The following is a 23,245-nucleotide window of genomic DNA, read 5'->3' as shown; positions in this document are numbered from 1 at the left end:
TCTATGCTGCGGTGTTACAACCCATGCAGTCGGCCCGCTTACTCGCTCTCACCTCCCCTACCTATACATCACGTGTGACGCTTATGGCATTAATTTTTTTACGGTCTGTTTCTGCCACTGTTTCTCGTCAACGTCTACATATACAGCTACAGTGTCACCCATCTCGAATGGTCAATATTCGGGGATATGACAGGAACTACAAATCGTAACCCTAGTAAACATAGGTTCTAAAATGAATACCTTTAGAACTCCTCAGGAAGTACTGAAGGGAATGGTACATACAGAATAGGCAGAATCTAAATACATCACACAATTTAAGTGAAATCAAACTTGTTCTATTACAAAAGCCTGTGAAAATACATTATTCCGAGTAGACACGAACGTGTTCACATACGCATTTCTTGAAACAAACTAGTCCATTAGGGCCAATAGGAAGCGCCGATTCCAGTCACGTGATTTCCATTCCAGTCTGACCAGACGTTCTTGAGCAGAGCTATTGCTGGCATCAGTTTGTGTTTCTGTGCTCTCTCGTATTAATACTGCATAGTACTAATATTAACAATTCTTATTAGGAGGACACTGCTACATACCGGCTGACTGCATTCTCGGCAGAGTAGAGAAACTTCTACAAAAACAGGCCAACAATCGTAGAAAAAGAGGATGTAATGAGTTCTACCAGTCAGTGGGTGAAGTAAGAAATCTCGGCGTAGATTAGAAGACGGTAGGAATGAGATTCATGTCTAAAGGCCTACGCGATTTAGATCACATAACTGAAGTGAAATGAATATTCTTATACAAGTATGAAGCTATAGAAACACTCGTACTGATAAGGAGGCAATTGCATTCTAAACACCCGGCAAGATGTATACAAGTGAAAGTCTGTTGAGAAACACGGAGGGACCACTACGAAACTCTTTTCTAAACTACAAGCCGAAGGAATTCTCAGCCATCCAATCTCAGATGACGAAAAGAAAGATGTTGATGGTTTACTGTAAACTATTTTTGGAGAAAACTGGGGAAATCGAGAGGACTTAAGTTGGCATACATCCATTATTGACGATATACCCATGTTGTTCAACAGAAATGTAGAGGAATTGCATGTGACTACTTAGAAGATGCTTGTGGTTTATATGTTCAAGAGTAACCGTTGCCTAAAATAAACTTTCTAATAAAAGATATTGCCATTGTTACATCACTGTAGTCTGCTATGGCCATTTCACACATTTTAAGCAAATGGGAAGCAACAATAAAATTAGAATTACCGGAAAAAGCGGAATATCACTGTTACAGGTGCCTATTTATAATTTTTTCCCATGATATCACATACTAAATAGCTACAAATACGTAATGTGATATAGTACAGCAACCATTATACAACAAAATGTAATTATTTTCAAAAAACAAGATATTTCATTTTGAAAATCGTTCAAAGACGAACATGTCCAAATGGTTCACGCAAATGAGAAAGTGTCCGTTTTCAAAGGTACTTGTTAAAGAAATATTTTCTTTGCAGATTTGATTTACAGATACAAACAGTGTTTTAGGGTCACAAGTAAAGGCGTTTGCATTGCAATACACACCGAAGAGCGAGGAGAAATGCCGCAACACGACGTGGCATTGACTCAACTAATGTCTGAAGCAGTGCTGGAGGGAATTGACACAATGAATCCTACAGGGCTATCCATAAATCTGTAAGAGTACGAGATGCTGGAGATCTCTTCTGAACAGCACGTTGAAAGGCATCCCAGATATGCTCAATAATATTCACGTCTGAGGAGTTTGGTGGTCAGCGGAAGTGTTTAAACTCGGAAGAGTGTTCCTGGAGCCACTCTGTAGCAATTCTGGACGTGTCGCAGTGCCCTGCTGGAATTCCCCAAGTTGGTCGGAAATCACGATGGATATGAATGGATGCAGGTGATCGACACGATGCTTACGTACGTGTCACCTGTCACAGTATCACAGGGGTCTCACGTCACTCCAACTGCATACGCCCCACACCACCACAGGCCCTCCACCAGCTTGAACAGTCCCATGCTGCCTCGCAGACTCCATGGAGTCCCATATCACTCCAACTGCACAGGCCACATACCATTACAGAGCCTCCACCAGCTTGAACAGTCCTCTGCTGACATGCAGAGTTCATGGATTCATGAGGTTGTATCCATACCCGTAGACGCCCATCCGCTCGATACAATTTGAAACGAGACTCATCCAACCAAGCAACATGTTTTCCAGTCATCAACAGTACAATGTCGGTGTTCACGGGCCAGACGAGGCCTAAAGCTTCGTGTCGTGCACTCATCAAGGGTACACGAGTGGGCCTTCGGCTTCGAAATCCCAGATGGATGATAGATATATGATGTTTCGTTTAATGGTTCATAAGCTGACGCTTGTTAATGGTCCAGCATTGAAATTTGCAGCAATTTGGTGAAGGGTTGCGCCTCTGTTACGTTGAACGATTCTCCTCAGTCGTCGTTGGTCCCGTTCTTGGAAGATCTTTTTCAGGCCGCAGCGATGTCGGAGATTTGATGTTTTACCGGATCCCTGAAATTCACGGTACACTCGTAAATGGTCGCACGGGAAAATCCCCACTTCATCGCTACCTCGCAGATGCTGTGTCCCATCGCTCGTGCGCCGACTATAACAACAAGTTCAGACTGACTTAGATCTTGATAACCCGCCACTGTAGCAGCAGTAATAGGTCTAAGAACTACGGCAGACACTTTCTGTCTTATATAGGCGTTGCCGACCGCAGCGCCGTATTCTGCCTGTTTACATGCCCCTGTATTTGAATACGCATGCCTTTACCAGTTCCTTGGCGCCTCAGTTTATTAGTTTCATTCATACGCATGATTGACGTATTATTTAAGTTGCTTGTGCAAAACTGCATTCAGTGGACATGCACGTCTTTGCATGTCACCTCCTCAATTGTTTATGTTCGCTACTGTGAAACACATTTCTTCTACTGAATAAATGCTCATAGTCCTTAAGGTATAGATTTTAGAGCCCATGTTTACTTGAGTGCTCATAGTCCTTAAAATATATATTTCAGCTCCCATGTTTACTTGACAACTTTTTCTTATTTTAGTCAAAACTACTTTTCCCCAAAATATGGAAAGCAATGTCCTTACACTAAAAGAGGAAGAACTCCTCGTGACTCTTACATTTTAGAATCCGCGTTTACTAGACTGATGATCGTTTCTGTCATATCCCTGAATATTCATCATTCGTCCTGGGACACACACTACACTCTGTAAACCACCTTGTGGTGTGTGATGGAGAACACTTTGTGTATTACTGTCACTCTCCTCCTTTTCAGTTCTAGTAGCAAATGGAGCGTGGCAAGTAAAACGTTTTGTTGACCTCACTGTAATATCATATCCGAATCCAGCGAGACATATTGTAAATAGGTTGTTTAGGTTTTTTTGTTGGTAACGCCACGTAGCGCTCTGTATGAAAATCACTGGCTGCGCTGTGTGCAGTCAGTGGCTGGTTGGCATTGTTGTAATACTCGCCATTGTAGTGTTGTGCAGCTGGATGTTAACAGCGCGTAGCGTTGCGCAGTTGGAGGGTTGCCGCCAGCAGTGGTGGATGTGGGGAGAGAGATGGCGGAGTTTTGAAATTTTGTAAGAATGGATGTCATGAACTGCTATCTATATTATGACTTTTGAACACTAGTAAGGTAAATACATTGTTTGTTCTCTATCAAAATCTTTCATTTGCTAACTATGCCTATCAGTAGTTAGTGCCTTCAGTAGTTAGAATCTTTTATTTAGCTGGCAGTAGTGGCGCTCGCTGTATTGCAGTAGTTTGAGTAACGAAGATTTTTGTGAGGTAAGTGATTTGTGAAACGTATAGGTTAATTTAGTCAGGGCCATTCTCTTGTAGGGATTACAAAAAGTCAGATTGCGTTGCGCTAAAAAAAAATATTGTGTGTCAGTTTAAGCACAGTCTTGTGTAAATTTTTCGAACTGGACGTTTCAATATGTAGGAGGAAGCAACATATTGGTTGGCTCATCTGAGAAAGTACGCTCTCTGAATTTTAATATCAAGCGACACCGTGATGCATCTGAAACTGGAGTTAGATGACCATCCCCGTGACGCTTTCGCGCTTGTTGAACGTACCTGTTACGAAAGGCGGAGCTCTTCTTTGGATGACCTTAATTCGTAAGTGGGTGAGCTAACTTTTCTCATAATTCATCGCACCGTATGCATAGTGCGCTATTTTTAATGGTTGTGATTGTTTCCAGTTATTGTTCTGCAACCGTGCAATCATATAATAATGGGTCTTTCTGCCTATTTGTGAGCAGTTCGATACATTTGGTTTTATTCAACATCGACCGCCATTCCTTCATCCAAGCTTCGATCCTCTGCAAATCTTCCTGTATTTCGCTACAATTTCATACTGTTGCGACTTCTCCATATACACACATGAAGAAAAGCTTGGCATTACCTCAGTTCCTAGAGTTCCGGGACCTACACAGAAAATTGGAATAGAGATCAACATAAAAATTATTTCCGCCCTCTTTATTGCTCATGAAAACCACACATTGCATGTTGTGCCACCATACAGCGATACCTTCAGAGGTGTTGGTCAAGATTGCTGTACACACCGGTACCCCTAACACCAGTAGCACGTCCTCTTGCATTGATGCATTCCTGTATTCGAAGTGGCATACTACCCACAAATTCATCAAGGCACTGTTGGTCCAGATTGTCCCACTCCTCAACGGCGATTCGGCGCAGATCCCTCAGAGTGGTTGGTGGGTCACTAGTCCATCAATAGCACTTTTCAATTTATCGCAGGCATGTTCGATAGGGTTCATGTCTGGAGAACATGCTGGCCACTCTAGTCGAGCGATGTAGTTATCCTGAAGGAAATCATTCACAAGATGTGCACGATGGAGGCGCGAATTGTCGTCCATGAAGACGAATGCCTCACCAATGTGCTGCCGTTGCACTATCGGTCGGAGGATGGCATTCATGCATCGTACAGCCGTTACGGCACCTTCCATGACCACCAGCTCCATACGTCGGCCTCACATAATGCCACCTCAAAAAAGCAGGGAACCTCCACCTTGCTGCACTCGCTGGACAGTGTGTCTAAGGCGTCCAACCCGACGGCGTTGCCTCCAAACACGTCTCCGACGATTGTCTGGTTGAAGGCATACGCGACACTCATCGGCGAAGAGAACTTGACGCCAATCCTGAGCAGTGCAGCATGTTGTTGGGCCCATCTGTACCGCGGTGCGTGTTGTCTTGGTTGCAAAGATGGACCTCGTCGTGGAGGTCGGAAGTGAAGTTGCGCATCATGTAGCCTATTACACACAGTTTGAGTCGTAACACGACGTCCTGTGGCTGCACGAAAAGCATTATTCAAATGGTGGCGTTGCTGTCAGGGTTCCTCCGAGGTAGCAGTCATCCACTGCAGCAGTAATCCATGGGCGGCCTGAACAAGGCATGTCATCGACAGTTCCTGTCTCTGTATCTCCTCCATGTCCGAACAACAACACTTCGGTTCACTCCGAGGCGCCTAGACACTTCCTTTGTTCAGAGCACTTCCCGGCACAAAGTAATAATGTGGACGCGATCGAACCGCGGTATTGACCGTCTAGGCATGGTTGAACTACAGACGACACGAGCCATGTACCTCCTTCCTGGTGGAATGACTGGAACTGATCGGCTGTCGGACCCCCTCCGTCTAGTAGACGCTGCTCATGTGTGTCTGTTTACATGTTTGGGCAGGTTTAGTGACATCTCTGAACAATCAAAGGGACTGTGTCTGTGATACAGTATCTACAGTCAACGCCTATCGCCAGGAGTTCTGGGAACCGGGGTGATGCAAAACTTTTATGGATTTGAGTATTAAAGAAATGACAGGAAGTTGAACATGAGACTGAAAAATGAGGTTGTGAGATTCAGGAAAATGAAATTTATTTTACAGTGTAGTTTCTTTAAAATAATTTTAGAAAGCTTATGAGGCAGCCAGAGTGCACACGTTTCCGTTCCCAATGTGTAATTGAAGCAGGAAGACAATGTTTCTTCTACAACAGATGAAGCGCATCGCTCAGTATGCGACACTTAACTGAGGCGGCCTTCTCTCTAAATAGACGAGTGGACTCACCCTGCACTGTGGATGAGAAAGTGCTTTTCAAGAAAATGGCTCTGAGCACTATGGGACTTAACATATGTGGTCATCAGTCCCCTAGAACTTAAAACTAATTAAACCTAACTTACCTAAGGACATCACACACATCCATGCCCGAGGCAGGATTCGAACCTGCGACCGTAGCAGTCGCGCGGTTCGGGACTGAGCGCCTGAACCCCTAGACCACCGCGGCCGGCAAAGGGTTTTTGCGCATGGGCGAAGTTATATTGCACGAACGGAGAAAAACACTAAATTAATGTCTCGCTGTCAGTGTTCATCTGAGTTTTGCTTAATGACTTCTTTTTATTTGCTTTTGTCAAACGAAACAAGTGTGGACAGTGATTTTAATCACTACAGACAACTTCTGAATACTTCCAAAACTCATATTTTTTATGAACCACAATGGGAGTGGAAAGAAATGTTTTCAGATTGAGTTAGAACGAGTGTAAAATTGTACACATTTTAGAAGCGAAAAGTTCGAGAAAGAACAGAATGATATGTGCTAAAGAAATACTCTTCCATTGAATTTTCTTTCACCATCAGGATGCTTCTGGCACACGTCTACTATCCTAATCGTCTCCCTAGACTAAAATTTAAAGATGGTACGTAGGCCTGTCACATCGAGAAAGCTTTTCAAGTATCTTTTCTCAATCGAATCGTTCTAGGGTGTGAAGGTGTAGGAAAGAGCAAGAGTAATTACACAACAATCTTGAAAAATAAGAATTTAAATTCCCCACTTCAATATTTGTTTTATGTCATAAAATCAATAATACCATTTACGAAAGATGGGATTTCTATTTGTCTCAAGCAATCATTGTCCTACAAATTAATAAATGACACGATAATATTCAAAAATACTGAACTATGCAGAGTGAATTTAAAGGAATGTCACAGGTCTCAGTTTTCAGGTCTGTCTTCATTAATGCAGTAGGAACCTAGTATTAAGCCACTGCTATTTTTTTGCTTACTGCTTCAGCAATGATATGGAAAGTGGCTGTATAGTTTGATTGATCGGGAGCGATACATGAAATACGATTATGAACTTTGACCAAAGAAATGTACCTCTAGCTGTCGATAGCTAGGATCAGATTTTTTTAAATCGACCTTACATGGGTGATATTCGTCATTTCTCTCAATTTACATGTGTATATGCTGTTTCGACTCCAAATAACTGAAAAGAAATTCTCGAAAGTACAACGATACAATCATTTAGAGAACTGCTCCTCCTATAAAAATCTCAGTTCCTTCCCCATAACGTACCCAAGGATGACACTCCTACTCATCATCATGTAATTAACATAGGCGGATAGCTTGACGAAATACAGCTTGCAGTTATCTGGTACAGTACAGAGAACAAGTTTTCAGTTGTGGTGGTACGTCGTCATTTGCTCACATCTTTTATCAGCTCCCCTGGATTGTTTATCATCGGTTGAGGAGTGCCAGACTTCACACTATTATACGGTTTTTTAGGGTTCTGGACTTAAATCGATAAAAACGGAACCATTATAAGTTCGTTTTGTTGTCCGTCTGTATATCCGACTGTTAAGCCCCTTTATTCTCAGTAATGGGTAGAGTAAACAAATTGAAATTTATGTCAATTATTTAGGTCCACGATCCCTTGGCAGTGTAAGAAATTTAAGCTTCTAAGTCAATGCAATCAAAAGACAAGGCCATTTATGCCACAAAGTTTGATACTGGCAAACTCACTCTTTAAAACCCATAGCTGAATTATCTGTCCGCGCGTTGGGTCAATAAAAAAAAATAAATGCTCTGGTACGGAGCATGGTTCGAAAACGAGAGATGCGGGATCCAATAACGCTCGGACCAAAGATTTTTCAATTTTAATTTTAACATAACCTTCACTTCTCAGCGACGTGAGGAGCCATCACAGACGACATGCTGTTCGTGTTGCACGTTAAACTGTACGATCCATTTTTCTGGTTGGATTACTGGACTAGGTTGGCAACATGCAAGTCGCCTGAGTGGGGTCCAATTGAAAGACTAGCACCAGGATACGGAGCCACGCAAATTATTATTATGTAGACAACCCTCAAAGAACGAGTCCTTCTCGCAACTGCCGGTATTTTTTATGTTTTTATTGATTCAACTCACAGTTTATGACTGGAACACATCCAGTTCAATGTTCTTTCGTGATCGCTCAGTGTGCCGGGAGGTTCGTCATATCGTCACGAAAAGACAGCACATCTTTAAAATATGTTTTCAGCTTCCTGCCATCTAAGCATACACCACATTAGACAGTGCTTGGCTTCAATGGTACAAGTACACAGCCGCTGTCATTGCATCAGCAGTGAACTTGTGTTCCGGAGAAGAGAGTTTTCGTAAAAATCTCTTAAATTCATTTGCAAGGATGGAAGGGAACGTAAATCAACACTTTTCACTGGCTCATCTCAGTCTCAAGTGGAAATAATTATACGACAAAGAATGATACAAAACCGAGAAATATGTAGGGAAGAAGTGAGTGCTTGAAATGTAGAGGAGTGCCAGAGAAAAATGTAACGTGCTGCTACAGAAGTGTGTTGTTGCTCAGTGTCGCAATAGATCTATCAGGCAACGGTCGTAACGGAAATGCTAACTCACGCAGCGCGCAAGACAGAAATGTGCGCGCTATCTGTCAGAGGGACCACAGTAAAGTCCCGCCCCGGCTGGGGCTGTAGCTTTTCCAATAATAAAACTGCGCCCGTCGATGGCGCGATGTGTCGCACTCATTGCTCGCAGACGAGTTCCCGCACCGCGTGACGTTTTAATTTCGAAAGGAGCGTAAAATGTGTATTTAGATCGCGGAGGTCCGCACGGGGCAGACCCGAGTGCACTCGCGCACTGGAAAAAAAAGCTATACAAATCACTCCGATCGTGTTTAGGTAAGCCATTTCGCAAAAACATGCAAATAGATCTCTATGGCAGGCCGGAACCAATAAATCTTGTTTGGCGTGCGGATAGTTCTATAAATATATCACCGCTAAAATATCTTACGGAGGGAGGGCGAGAAATAAAAACTCGCCGCAGTGACAGTTCCGGGATTAAAACAGTTTCGATGAAAAAGTGAGATTGCTGTGTATCTGCGCAGAGGCGCCGCCGGCCAGGACGCGTCGCGCCGCGCTTGTAGCGACATTTCGCTACAAACCTTGACAAACGAGGAGCGCCGCGCGCTGTCACGTGATAATGATTGAGGACCGCGGCGCGCGTGATGAGGGGGATGCATCACGCAGCGCGCATGCGCGAGCCGCCGGCCCACATCCATCAATTGCGGCGCTGGCAGGGATGACGGCGGCGTGGTGGGGAGGATTTGGCGGTGCGGCCGCAAGCCGCAGACACCTTGCCCGCTGCCAGAAAAATGCGACGGCCGCCTCGCCGGGCCCTAAATCACCCCTCTGACCCCTCCGCCGCGACTCCTTGCGGCCATTGTTTGGCCGCGCGCGAGATTAACCCCCGCAACCTGGCGTGCCTCTCTGTCTTCCCTCGCCTCCTCTTCGCTTTCTACCGCGCTCCTCGCCTTTTCCTCGCTCGGCCGCCTTTTGTTAACAGAGCGGCTATTAGTTTAAAATAGATAGCAATTTGTTCGGCTCCGTTGTCCGCGGCAGGGGCCGGCGACCCCAGCGAGGGATGCGGCAAAAGGGAGATTTAATCCGTCATCGGAAATTAAATTAGAAGAGTGCGGGGCGCGAGGCTAGCGGAGCCCCTGGCCCCACCGCCGGACTGATGCAAATCGCCGGAGATTGGCCGCCTGCTCATCGGCCTCCTTTCTATCGGAGAACCGCCAATTCCCGCCTGCGTCCGGCCCCTGGGCACGGCTTTTTCTAGAGCAGAGCACACTGCCGACCGATCTGGCACTCACCTCACCGCCCGATAAAGCGATTCGATTCCTCTGCTGCTGCATTCTGCCCCGTCGTATAACCGATGACCCAGAACCGCCTCACTCTGGTCTCCCAGTCAGAGGAACCACACTTAAACGCCGAGCTAGTTGATGTTTTTAGCGTTCCGTACCACAATCGCTAAAAACAGAATGCTTATAGAATCACTTCCTTGTCTATCTGTCTGTGTGTTAGAAACACTTTTTCTTAGCCGACTAGGGTGGCCGAGCTGTCCTAGGCGCTACAGTCTGGAACCGCGCGATCGCTACGGTCGCAGGTTCGAATCCTGCCTCGGGCATGGATGTGTGCGATGTCCTTAGGTTAATTAGATTTAAGTAGTTCTACGTTCTAAGGGACTGATGACTTCAGAAGTTAAGTCCGATAGTGCTCAGAGCCATTTGAACCATTTCAAGTTTTTATTAGGAACGGGTAGACGTATCAAATTGTAATTTACGTCACATATTAAGGTCTACGATCCCTTGTCAACGTAAAAAAGCGATGCTTCTATGTCGATGCAGTCAAAAGATACAACCATTTATGTCACATATTTCGGTATTCCCAAGCTCAGCCATCAAAACCTATATGTGGGGTTGCGGGGGGGGGATTCCCCATTATACCATGAAACTTCATAAGAAGCAAGGTTTCACAGTGCATTCAAAGGAAAGCTTCTGAAAGTTGTTAAACTGCAATTAAATTATATCACACGAATTATTATTATTATGTTCTCCGTCTGTTGCGACCACCTTTTCTCAAGAAACTCATCATAACCTATTGGGTACTTCCCGTTAGACTTAAATCTTGAAATTCGCCAAGATGCAAGGTTTCCCGCTACAACCAAAGGAAAAGAATCCGAAAATTGTCAATTTGCATTTATATCACACGAAAAAAAAATTGTCATTTATTATGAAGTTGTCTGTCTTTCCGTCTGTTAAGACCTCTTTTTCTCAGGCACGGATAGATTTATCAAGTTGAAATTCATGTCACATTCCGAGATCTATAGTCATTTGGTGCTGTAAATATATTAAGCTTCAAAGTCCGTGCAATGAAAAGATACAGCCGTTTACGTCATATTTTGATACTCTTAAGCTCACTCTTTTAGACCTGCAAGGTACTTCCTCTTGTTGTAGAACCATAAAATTTGGCAAGAAGAAACGTTTCACGGTACAAGTAAAGGAAAAATCAGAAAATTTTGCATCTGTAGTCATATAATTTTCGTCATTTGTTATTCGATTTCAGACTTGAAATTAAAACATCCTCGAAAGTCTGGAATGCCTAGCACCGATATGTTGCCAGTACTTATGTCGTTAACAACCAAAAATAGTCGTGATCTTCGATTATCGGAATAGATGAACGTCTGTCTACATAATCAAGTTTGTACGCAACACTCACTACGCGTGTCCTACTCACACCTGGCCAGTTTTAATTTTAATTTTTAGTTATTTATTTTTTAATGCCAGAACATTATTTCATACTAATGAACAAATATCTACTTATGGAACAGTTCCCTAACATTTTGTACATCTATCTGTAGAGGGACGAGCTTCATGACTTATTGACATCATAATCGTCTGTCAGGTAACATATGTTTCGAATACTTCATATTTACATTATGTTATCGGGCAAGCCCGGATACCTTAGTGCATTAACGTGCCGCTTCTCCGGTTTTGGAATGCGACCCTGCCCCTGACAGAACCTGCTTCCCGAGGAGGGAAGATGTGCTGGCGGCTTGGATTTGATGTAGACGATTTTCCAAGTCCAAATAGGTTGACAGCCCCGTCCCGCCTTCGATACATGCTACGCAAGCATTTAGAAAACGTTCTCACGCTTGAACATGGGGTTTATTCACATTGCCACGACGCATATATCTGTGCTCATCGCGTAGGGCTACAGGAAAAAGGTAGTGAAGAAAACGAAGATTTACATTAAATTATCGGTCTCAGGGTCCTATAACCTCATTTTCACACATGCTATATGTCTGCCCAAATCAGTCGAATATGGAGAAAGTACATCAAGAAACACAAACAGAAGCAGATCATTCTCAAGTTGGGTTGCACTGTAATTCCTATTTACTGTAAATATGAAGGTCACAATAAAAACAGCTGAATGAGCTAGTGGAAACATGTATTATCAGTAAATACGAAGTAGTCTACCTAACAAACGGATAAAACAAAACATTTTTGGACGTGATGTTAACGTTTATGTCAATGTTTGCGGAATAAATACGTTTTTATGGTACCGTCTTCGGCATAATACCAATGAAGCGGCACACACCATAGGTCACTATAGTATATTTCGTGTTGAAGTGCACCAGTGGAAATCATCAGCGCATATTGTAACATCACGATTTGTCTCGTCCATATGCTCGTAATGCCCGAGCTGTAAATACGTGCTGACAAAGCGAAGGCAGCAAAATTGTAGATTCGTTGTGACTTACACTCAACGTTAAATATGAATATAGCTGCAGACCAACTAAAAATTTCACATTAGTTTTCCGCTATCCGGTAATCTACCGGAAACCCTGGGGTGTTTTTCATCTACGTTTTTCTACACTAGATCCTTCGTATCCCGTCGCCTATATCGCGAGCAGATGCTACAAAGTCAACGAAAATGGCAACACAGCTGTCAAGTTACGTCAATCAACTGACTAGCAACATGTTTTTCTTTAGTGGTGTTAGAAAATGGCTAATACGAATTATAATCATCTTTTTAGTCGAATATTTAACCAGAATTTTCAATGTGAGCTTGGTGTTACAACAGGTTCCTCTGGTAAAAGGCCGAGAACTTCCATCAAGTACACATGCTCTCCATTTTATGGCGAGGTGAGGTACAGACGCACACGAGGAACCCAAATTATTAAATGTAAACGAGGAGAAATAAAATTTTAAAGGCTGCGGATGACATTCTGCCAGGGACGACATGCGACTTAGAAACTCAACTGAACGGAATGGATATTGTCTTGAAAAGAGCTTCTAGGGTGAACATAAGCAAAAGCAATAAAAAGTATCATGAGATGATTTTCAATTTCACTTGGTATCAAACAAGGAATTATATGAGAAGTTTCAAAAGATCTCAACCAGAAGAAAGGACAGGAGACTTCTAAGGATACTTTAAAAATACAGTATGAAACAAGGAACGGTTGCAATTAACATCTTGGCTTAAGGTAAGAGTGGAAAGATAAACTTTCCACGGGCGAAGTACATCAGGAACTACAGATACGCGGGATCAGTAAAGAATATATAGGGAGGAGCGAGCAAGGATTAGAGCAGAACGAGCACAGTGGAGACTCTATTCACAGAGAGAGTATGACGTAAAGGATGAGTATTCTCGGAAGAACTACGATCAGAGAATGAAGGCATACTGGCTACGCAGAAGTAAATGTAGACAGTAAGTGGCGAAAGGTCGAATGAATTAAATAAAATTGGTACAAGGGAATGAAGTGTAGTTCAATTAAGTCAGATGAAACATGGCAAATTAGATTAGGGAATAAGATGGAAATAACAGACGAGTTTTGCTCAATCACATTTATATGTTTATATTCCGGGTTCCAGCCTATCTGACTGGCATTTTCAGTTCCATGCGAAACACAGTAGTTATAGTCTCGTTGAGGAACACACATCCAAACAAAAAGACACCAATAGACGCACAGAGAAGAACAGAATGGAAGCTTTCGAACTGTAGTGTTACAAAAGAGTGCTGAAGGTTATATGGGAACGCAGGATAACTAATGAAAGATGCTGAAGCGAATCGGGTAGGAAAGAGCTTTAGGGCACGTTTTGACTAACAGGAGTGACAGGTTGATGGGACACTTCCTCAATGAGTATTTTAGTAGTGGAGGGAAATGGGGGTAAAATTAAAGAGGGAGACCAGGACTTGAATAAAGTAGTCAGGTTAAAATTAAGGTATGTTGCAGCAGTTGCTTGTAGATGAACAGAGTGGTAAGATTAGCATAGAGAGCTGCGCCAAGCAAGTACCCATACGGTGGACTACAGCCCACACATTCCCCATAGAAACACAAAACGCGTTTGTCTGAAGGAATTTGTGAGAGCAAATCTTTCGCTGGGAGAGTTGACGGCAAGTACCTTCCGTGATGCCGCCGGCGTGGGGTCCAGTTGCGAGGAGTAGCGACTGTCCTCGCAGACGCTCATCTCATTTCCCCGCAACAATGTTTTTAATTAGCGAGACTGCCGCCAGGGGGCTCGCAGGCTTTCCTGGTGCTGTTAAAAAAGGAAGAGAAGGACGTGAATCACAATAATAAAAAAATAAAGTAACGAGATTTTTTCCCCGGCTGAGAGGGAAAGAGCGAATATAAAGCCGCGAATTCTCATTATATTAAAAGTGTTCTTTTGTCCCTTTTATTTATATTAAAGACGCGCGCGCGGCTCGGCGCGGCGCCGGAGTTAAGTTATTCGCAGTTTGTTGCGGTGTAGGGCGGCGTGTACTCCAAGTTTGCCGCTGCGTGTCTGGCCGCGTGTCGGAGCTAACTGCTAACAGCCGCCTAATTTAATCAGCACGCTAAACGGCACGGCTTTCTTTCTCTTAATCAGGCGCGCCGCCCTTTGAGCGCCCGTGACGACCCAGTGCAATGCGCGGATGGCGTCGCCTACGCCGCAGTACTTCGAAAGGTGCGCACTCGTCCAGTTTATTGTTTCGCCGAGCACCGAGTAGAGCAAAATTTACCCAAGCAGCTCACGAAAAAAGAAGCAGATCGTGCAAGAAAACGGCGCACATTGTAAGTGTTTGCAAGTCGAGAAAATCAAGATCTGGAGTAACGACGAATTTCCACCGAATAGTAACATGAACACGGAAACAATGTTAACAGAAAATGAATGCTTAAATTTTGCTGCTATGTGGTTACGCACGAAACTATCCTCTTGGATTGGCCCTATTGTTGCATTTTCAATCGTGATATTAAGTCCTCGCCAGAACATGACATTCATCTATATCTACTTCATACTCCGCAAGCCACCTAATGGTGTGTGGTGGAGGGTACTTTCGGTACCACTATCTGATCCCTCCAACCCTGTTCCACTCGCGAATGGTGCATGGGAAGAATGACTGTCTGTAAGCCTCTGCATTGGATCTAATTTCTCGAATTTTCTCCTCATGGTCAATACGCGAGATGTATGTGGGGAGAAGTTATGTGTTGTCTGATCCCTCCTGAAAAGTGCTGTCCCGAAATTTCAATAGCAAATCTCTCCGTGACGCACAACGTCTTTCTTGTAACGTCTGCCAGTGGAGTTTGTTTAGCATCTCCGTAACGCTCTCTCGCCAGCTAAACGATCCCGTGACGAAACCCGCCGCTCTTCCTTGGATCTTCTCCATCTCCTCTATAACTCCTACTTAATAGGGATCCCAGATAGATGAACAATACTCAAGAATCGGGCGAACAAGCGCCTTATAAGCCACTTCTTTCGTAGGTGAGTTACATTTCCTTAAGATTCTTCCGATGAATCTGAGTTTTGTGTCTCCTTTTCTCACTATCTGTTCTATATGGTCATTCCACTTAAGGTCGCTCTGGATAGTTACGCCTAGATATTTTACGACAGACGCTGTGTCCAGCTGCTTGTCATCAATAGTGTAGCTGTACAGTAGTGGATTTCTTTTCCTTTGTATGCGCAATATGTTACATTTATTTACGTTCAGAGTCAACTGCCAGACTCTGCACCATTAATCAATTCTCTGTAGGTCGTTCTGAAATTCTTACTATCTTCTGGCTACTTTTGTATAAACAACTCCATCATCTGTGAATAGCCTTGAAGAGCATCCGACACCTTCTACTAAATCATTTATATATATTGTGAACAGCAACGGCCCTATCACACTTCCCTGTGGTACTCCGGATATTACTTTTACATCTGTCAATTTAGTTCCGTTAAGAGCGGCGTGATGAATTCTATTAACAAGAAAGTCTTGAATCCAACCCCAGGTCTGCTCCGATACTCCGTAAGCTCGTATTTTTTCATTAAAGGGCAATGCGGGACGGTGTCAAACGCCTCACTGAAATGAAGGAACACATCAACCTGAGAGCCATTGTCCACTGCACTGTGGATCCCATGGAGCAACAGAGCGAGCTGAGTTTCGCAGGATATCTGTTTGCGGAATCCATGTTGTTTTTTTATAGAGGAGCTGTTCATTTTCTATGAACGTCATAATTCTTGAGCATAAAACATGTTCCATAATTCTACAACAGATTTAGGTCTCTAATTGTGTGGATCTGTCTTAAGGCCTCTCTTAAAAACGGGAATGACCTGCGCTTTTTTTCCAGCCGTTAGGTATCTTTCGTTGCTCAAGCGATCTACGATAAATTACGCAAGTGGGAGGCTCCATTCTTCGTTTTATCGACTTGCAGCCGTGCATTACGGCATTGCAGCAATCTACTCGCTCATTTAATTTCCAATTATGGCTTCTAGGTACCTAGTTTATTAGTAGTAAAAGTCCACCTATAATTTCTGGGGAGCGTTTTGTAGTACATGACACTTGCTTCATCCCAGCAAAGTCACAACGTTGTATTGAGCGAGTGGAAACAAATTTTTGTTTTCAGCTCAGTCAGATCGTCCGTTTTAAAGTTAAAGCGAGGACATCATTTTCCGTCTCCGGTAAGAGTTATCTACTAGAAATGATGTACGCCAGATTGATAAGAACTGCCACGGACTGTTCTTCATTAAAGACCTCTGATAATACTGAAGCGGGCGAATAGTCCACGTCAAAATGACACTCTTTGAAGAGATGAAACTGCTTTCTCGCCATGCTCTCTTTAATGGAGTGCTGGCCAAAGACAGCATAATATTTATGATATTTACGGTGTCTTCTTTGCTTTTATTTTTTTCTGTTTAAACAGAAAGAACATGTCGGAAACGCTCCGTTTGCCGTCAAAGGGTACTTCATTTCAAATCATCTCATAAGTAGAAGAAGTGCTACAGAAACAGTAGTCCAGCCGCTCTGTTATAGCAATGCACGTCATGAAAATAGGTTTCCTCCCGTCCTTGACGGACCCGTTAACAGAACTTTTATTTCGAGCATCGGCAACATGCTAACATTATAGCTGGAAATTTCAATGAACTTCGCCTGAAACAGTAAAAGTAAATTATTTTCAGTATACTTCAATGATGTACAACGTTGATCCATGCCCCACAGTTCAGTCCCCAGTGAACGCTTCAAACATTGGTGTGTAGCATCTCAATGACGAATAGTGTGATATGGGTTCCTTGTGGGAATATTCCCTGATATCAAAATTCTACATAACTTTTAATCTTCTTGCTTCCATATTGTTGGAAATTTGGGCGTCAACAGATAAATATAGTGTTATGGAGAATAAAGGCTATTCTCTTACTGTTTTTTCTCCATTCAGCTATGTTTATTGTTTCTGATTTACTCGCCATCGATATCGAAGCAACTATAGCTGCAATTTCAGGTGTCCTAACGTTGTGATCGATGTGATGTATCATCCGAAGTCCATGTCGCGAATTCAGTCTTGGATCCTCTGGTGTAGTAACTTCAAGACTGGCATCAGAAGCCAGTGTTACAATTAGCACATTTGAGCATGCTGGATTGCATTAGCCAGATATACTTAAGGTGGTACATCACATAGGCCACAGTCCTAGGATGTCTAAATATGAAGCCTTAGTTGCTTTGAAATCGATATCAAATAAATATGAAGAAGAAAACAACGAACACAGCTGACAAAAAAAATTGACTCTTGGTGTATTTTGCAGAGAACTCGCCCGAGCGTGTAAAGGAGCCGCTTCCGGGATTCGCGGAGGTGCCAGGTTGGATGTGGTTTTTAGGCGGTTTCTCACATCTATCTAGGTGAATACCTACGTCTCGCCACAGATTTATGCTAAGACGTAAACACTTAGAAAACCTTCTCACCCTTGGACGTGAGATTTCCTCTAGACTGAGACTGATAAGAGATAAGGTACAGAGATTCAACCTTGGGGGGGGGGGGGGGGGGGAGGGCGTCAGGAGGCATCCCGTCCCCAACTATCACTACCATTGTCACAATCCGTTTAACAATGCCGAACGTGTAGAGAAAAGGGGCAGAGGCAAGGAAGAAAAGAAGGAAGGAAGGCTAGGTAGGGTTTAACGTCCCGTCTTCATCAAGATCATTACAGACAGAGCACAAGCTCGGACTCTGTCAAGGCTGGGGAAGGAAATCGGCCATACCCCTTCAAATAACGCATTCCCGCTTTTGCCTGGAGATATTTAGGGAAAACACGGGAAGCCCAAATCTGGCGCGTATTTGAACTGTTTTTCTCCTGAATGCGAGTCCAGTGGTGCTGACCACTGCACCACCTCGCTTGGCGGAAGGTAAAGAAGAAGGAGAAGTGTATTTTGCAGAGGCGTTGGTCAGTTGTGTTGCTCAGCTGTGTGGGGCTCACAACAGAAGACACTAACAAAACAAATCGAGTGAGCAGATTTCTAGCAGAAGTACCCGAACATGTGTTTGCAGATAGAAACGGGCTCCAGCGCTCTGACAAGCATAATATTGTAGCGGTGTCCGACATTAAAAGGAGCTGATGCCGTGTGGCGGAGGGTTACAGCAAGCGCCGGCAGTCGAGATCTGCTCCAAGATGGCGGCGAATGGAGCCGTCAGGCGGGCTGCACTGACCGCCACCGCCGCCTCCGCCGCCCCCACCGCCTCCGCCTTAATCTGCCGCCTGCGTTACGACGCCCGCGGGGGCCGTCCGCGCTCCGCCAGGGATCATAAAAACGCGAGCCCGATCATAATAAAGGCGCACCAGCCCAGAATCCCCTTATTCGGCCATTTTCGTTCATCGCGCTGCCCGGGAAGGGAAGGCAGGAAGGAACTCGTGTATTCGCCGCCGCACGAGGGATTTCTGTCGGCAACTTCTTCGCCAGTTATTCGCAGCCCGGGAATATCGCTCGGTGCCCCCTCTCTTCTCGCCTTTCTTCCAGAGTGCCCGGCTTGTCGAGGGAATAAACCGGCTTTGAAGCCCCTCCTCGAAAGACTTCCTTCAAACGATCGACCGACTCAGTGTCGCAGGATTTCATTTCGACACTGAAACGCGTTGCGGGCTGCGTACGAGTATTCTATTTTTCTTTTTCTTTTCCCTTCTGTACGTTTCTGAATTTCGCGACAAAATACGCATACAGCTCAGACGGAAAGAATTCTTTCCCGACGAGGTCGGCGCAACAAACGACCGCACATCAATGCCTCGTCTATAATGCTTCGATTCCGGTATATATAGAACGCTGATTCACTCTGTTTTCGTGTGATCCCTAGCTATTTAATTATTTAATTCTATTTACCTGATTTCATTTGAAAGCTACTGTGCTATGGAGCTAATCAGTACAAACATTTTAAATTGCTGATTAGAAAATTTATAGACCAAAGAAACTGAAGGTTTTGGAAGAGTTATCCGAGCAACGATGTTATCGATATCGATAAAGACTGCTAATTAAGAGCTATTCCTAGCAAAGCAAAGGCATAATCCAATTGTGTCCATTTTGGGATAGGGACCAGTGACTGTGATCGCTGGACTTCTGAGGACATCACGTATTTAATCACTATCGGAATATTTAACGCTGAAGCTTCAGATTACTTTCTCGAAATGAAAGCAAACAAAGATTGTGTTATGGTGAGAAGTTAATGGAGCGATTTACAAACAACTAAAATGCTCCAGACAAATACTTAGGGCGATATATGAAGACAGTTTACTTCGGTATGGTCTGAGAACTTTCATTGAATGCACAATTTATGAAACTATTTACAGTTCACAATGGAGTAATGTATTCAACTGGAGGCACTGCAGGCAGTGAAAGAACAAACAACGAATGTTCTCCTTGCTGTCAGAGAGCAGCCATTACGTGATTACTGCTTCTTTATATACATTCCCTTATACCAGCCACGAATTGTATTAGAATGCGAAAAAAATTGCCGTACAACTTACGATGACTTACAAATCACAGATGTAGGTATAGAAAATTGTCCACCTCCATAGCTGAGTGGTCAGCGAGTCTTACTGACAGGCGGAGGAGGGAGGTTCGATTCCAGATGGTGTCAGCGATTTACTTCCCGGTGGGAGGACTGGAGCGTCGTGTGCGCTGCTTTTGATGCCACTCTGTGAGCTGCTTGACCGAGCAGTAGCTGTTCCACGTCACAAAAATTGACAGGGCAGGGAGAGCGAAGTGCTGACTTCGCGCCCCTCCATACCGCATTTGATGACGCCACTGGCGGACGATGACACGGCAGTCGGTCGCTGCCGATGTGGCTGCCAGGGCCTGTGGATGGAGTTAGTTATTTGTGTAGGAACTTGCTCCGGAAATTGTAGAACTTCACTTGTTGTAAGCTTTACAGGAGAATCTTTGTGCAGGTTTTCCTGCTTTTTATTCTATTTTATTGGTTTCAGACAAAGTCCATATCATCGGATACAATTATTCGCATAGTGAAACAAACAATAAAGTTGTCTCATTTCATTAGAAAATGTTAGGCACAACTGTCAGAGATAAATTAGTCTATGAAGTACATTAGTCTGCCTTCACCGTAACAATAAGAGGCTCAAATTTTTAATATAAAATTCAGTTATATATACAGCGTGGCCAGAAACAGTCTGAAAAGCTTGTAAGAGTGTTGCAGGGTAGGTTGTGATGATAAACTATTTTTATGGAAAAAGTTAGATACGTTATGCTGTTTCCGAGGTAACTAGCATTGACGTTAGCCAGTCAGGCCTTTGCGCTCGTAAATTCAAGCGGCCTGCCAGATACAATTAATTTCTGTTGCTCTCATAGCATAAATGATAACGCAAGAGACAGCTCAGCCTTTGGCTCTGGTTCTATCACTTCTACGGTCCCATGTTCAGTGTTCGTATTGCTCTGTTGTTCGGTTTTAGGAGACCAAACGAAGAACACACCTGGCAACACCGCCAATAGCAGGGAGCTTGAATTTTCCCGCGCAAGAGTTGATTGGCTAACTTCAATGCTAATTAACTTGAAAAAGGTGCAACACCTCTACAAGTTTTTCAGACTGTATCTGACCACAATGTACTATAAGGAAACATAAGAAAAGCTCGTCAAATTTTAAAATTCCCTTTTACAAACACGGAGCAAAATGAGGAATAGAGCTGGCATAAAACCTACCTACGAAACTGAGAGCTACTCCAAGACAGAAATAATCCTAATTTTTTAAAATATTGTACAGCGTAAGTGTTTTTGGACGACAGCATTTTTCCTCGCCAGTGAGGCAGAAATCAAAGCTTGGAGTAATTATTAATTTTAAGAAACGTCCTGTTTTATTTATATTCATTCTACCTGTTGGTAGTCTGTTGATAATAACAATATCTTTCCTCCTGAGCGCCGAGTTAATGGTTCAAAGGGGTCTAAGTACTATGGGCCTTAACATCTGAGGCCATCAGTCCCGTAGACTGAAAATGCAGATAAAACAAAAGGAAAGAAAACTGTAAAAAGATGAAAAACGAGAATTGTAAGACGTACGACCTGTTTTAAACATCAGGTAACAGGTCTATAATTTGGCAATAAATAAATAAATAAAAAATAAATGTCCACAGACATTGTCCATTCCGTTTTTGCTTGCTTGGCGACTATGAAAATCACTGAATGATAGGGGCGTGTTGGAGGCAAGCAGATGGTGCACCATTTTCGCCAGTTGGTCTGCACGTTGGATGCCCGTAATACGAACATGTTTCTGTATCCATTTTAGACGTATCAGCTGATACACTGGTAGTGACTGTGACGAGAGGTGGTGCTAGCGGCTGAGGAGCCATCCGGAGACGGTTGAGGCGTAGGTGGCGGTCGCGCGCGGGTATTGATTGCGGCCGGCTCGGGCAGCTCGTAAGACAAACGCTGATCCCTGCTAGCCCCTTTGTGCCGCTACAAGCCAGGCACAGCAGCCGCTGAAGCTGTGCGTCACTGTCCAAATACTATATGTTTCGTTTTTTTCGTCGTATCATTTTCCACCAGCTGCTACGGATTTCATTCGGGTGATGACGGTAGTGAGAGCTCTCTTTTCAAACAGTATCTGATATTACAGGCTACACTAACAGTGGGAGATTAGTGAAGTCGTTAAAGTTTGACATTGTAAAGTATGTATGTAGAACTGTAAATGGATCCTAGCCAAGGCTCGACATACGTTATGTACCAAGAATAATGTGGATGTAACCCTTGTGCGCAATTTCCGGTTAAGCCACGACACAAGGACAATCATAAATTTAAAAATTACAGAGTCGCCACCAGCCCAAGCCCTTCCTGACAATTTATAGAAGACCGAACTGGAAATTATCAGTTTAATTAAATTAAGAATTTAATTATAAGAATGCATTTTTTTTAAAGAAACTAACAAGGTGAACAGCATTGTGTGTCGTATATAAAAAAATAGGGCATAGAAAATTAATTTGAAAACTGGCATCAATGAGAAAGATAAAGGATGCAGAATTTGTCTTTTACGTAGCACACTTATTTCATTACTGAATTTCATGCACATCCTATGAGTACACATGACTGGTGCCTGAATAGAAAAGTTTAACTAAATAATTCGAAAAAAATTGTAGAATCACGCAATTAAAAAGGAAAAACACACAAAAGGGAAGTGGAACACAGTAATTCAATCATTCCATCTAGATACCCACGACTGTCCGAAAGGAACAAAGCAACTTCCACACTTTTAATTTCAACCACCATCATCGGCGACTTTTAACAAAATAGTTATGCCACATTCAGAAAATACACAACTTCACACGTTTCAGTTAAGATGAAGTACTTAAATATGCCATGAATTTAACATAGGGAAGTTCTAATTCAACCTCCTTTCTATCAGCAGAAACCCTGTCTAGGAGCTACGAACTATACTCACCAACCGCTAGCTGCAGAGTGTCTTTTCTTCACCGAGCTTCGCCTAACTACCGGTGTAACGGAAGCTACCAGAGGGGTAGGCTTCCGCCACCAACCTGACAGACAAACCAACCTCAGACTAAAAGGGGTAAACCTCTCTGTCCAGGTACTGGGATCCTAAATTGGTCATCCTGTGCTACCCTCCAAACGAGAAGCAAACGTCACCTACTCCTAGCAGACGACAACAAACTCAACGTACCCCACAAAGGAAACCCGAAACGACTCGTAAAACACTCATTCAGTCACATTCACGCACACACAGGGTAGGGTAAAGGGTAAAAGGTCATAAATACAGGACATGATTTCGTATGGAACACAAAAAATAAAAAATAATATCATTTAATAAGCCTTAGTTTGACTGCTC

The 23,245-nt window shown here is 43.5% G+C and overlaps 1 protein-coding gene across 2 annotated transcripts in view; it reads left to right on the top strand.

Annotated features, from left to right (window-relative positions):
- Nucleotides 1–23,245, top strand: part of LOC126266829 (homeobox protein Nkx-6.2-like) — a 206,842-nt gene that overhangs the window by 141,941 nt on the left and 41,656 nt on the right. The window lies entirely within an intron of this gene.

Source organism: Schistocerca gregaria, chromosome 4, assembly GCF_023897955.1.
Source record: "Schistocerca gregaria isolate iqSchGreg1 chromosome 4, iqSchGreg1.2, whole genome shotgun sequence".
NCBI lineage: Eukaryota > Metazoa > Arthropoda > Insecta > Orthoptera > Acrididae > Schistocerca > Schistocerca gregaria.
Note: the sequence above shows the minus strand (reverse complement) of the source record. Positions and strands in the feature narration are given on the sequence as shown.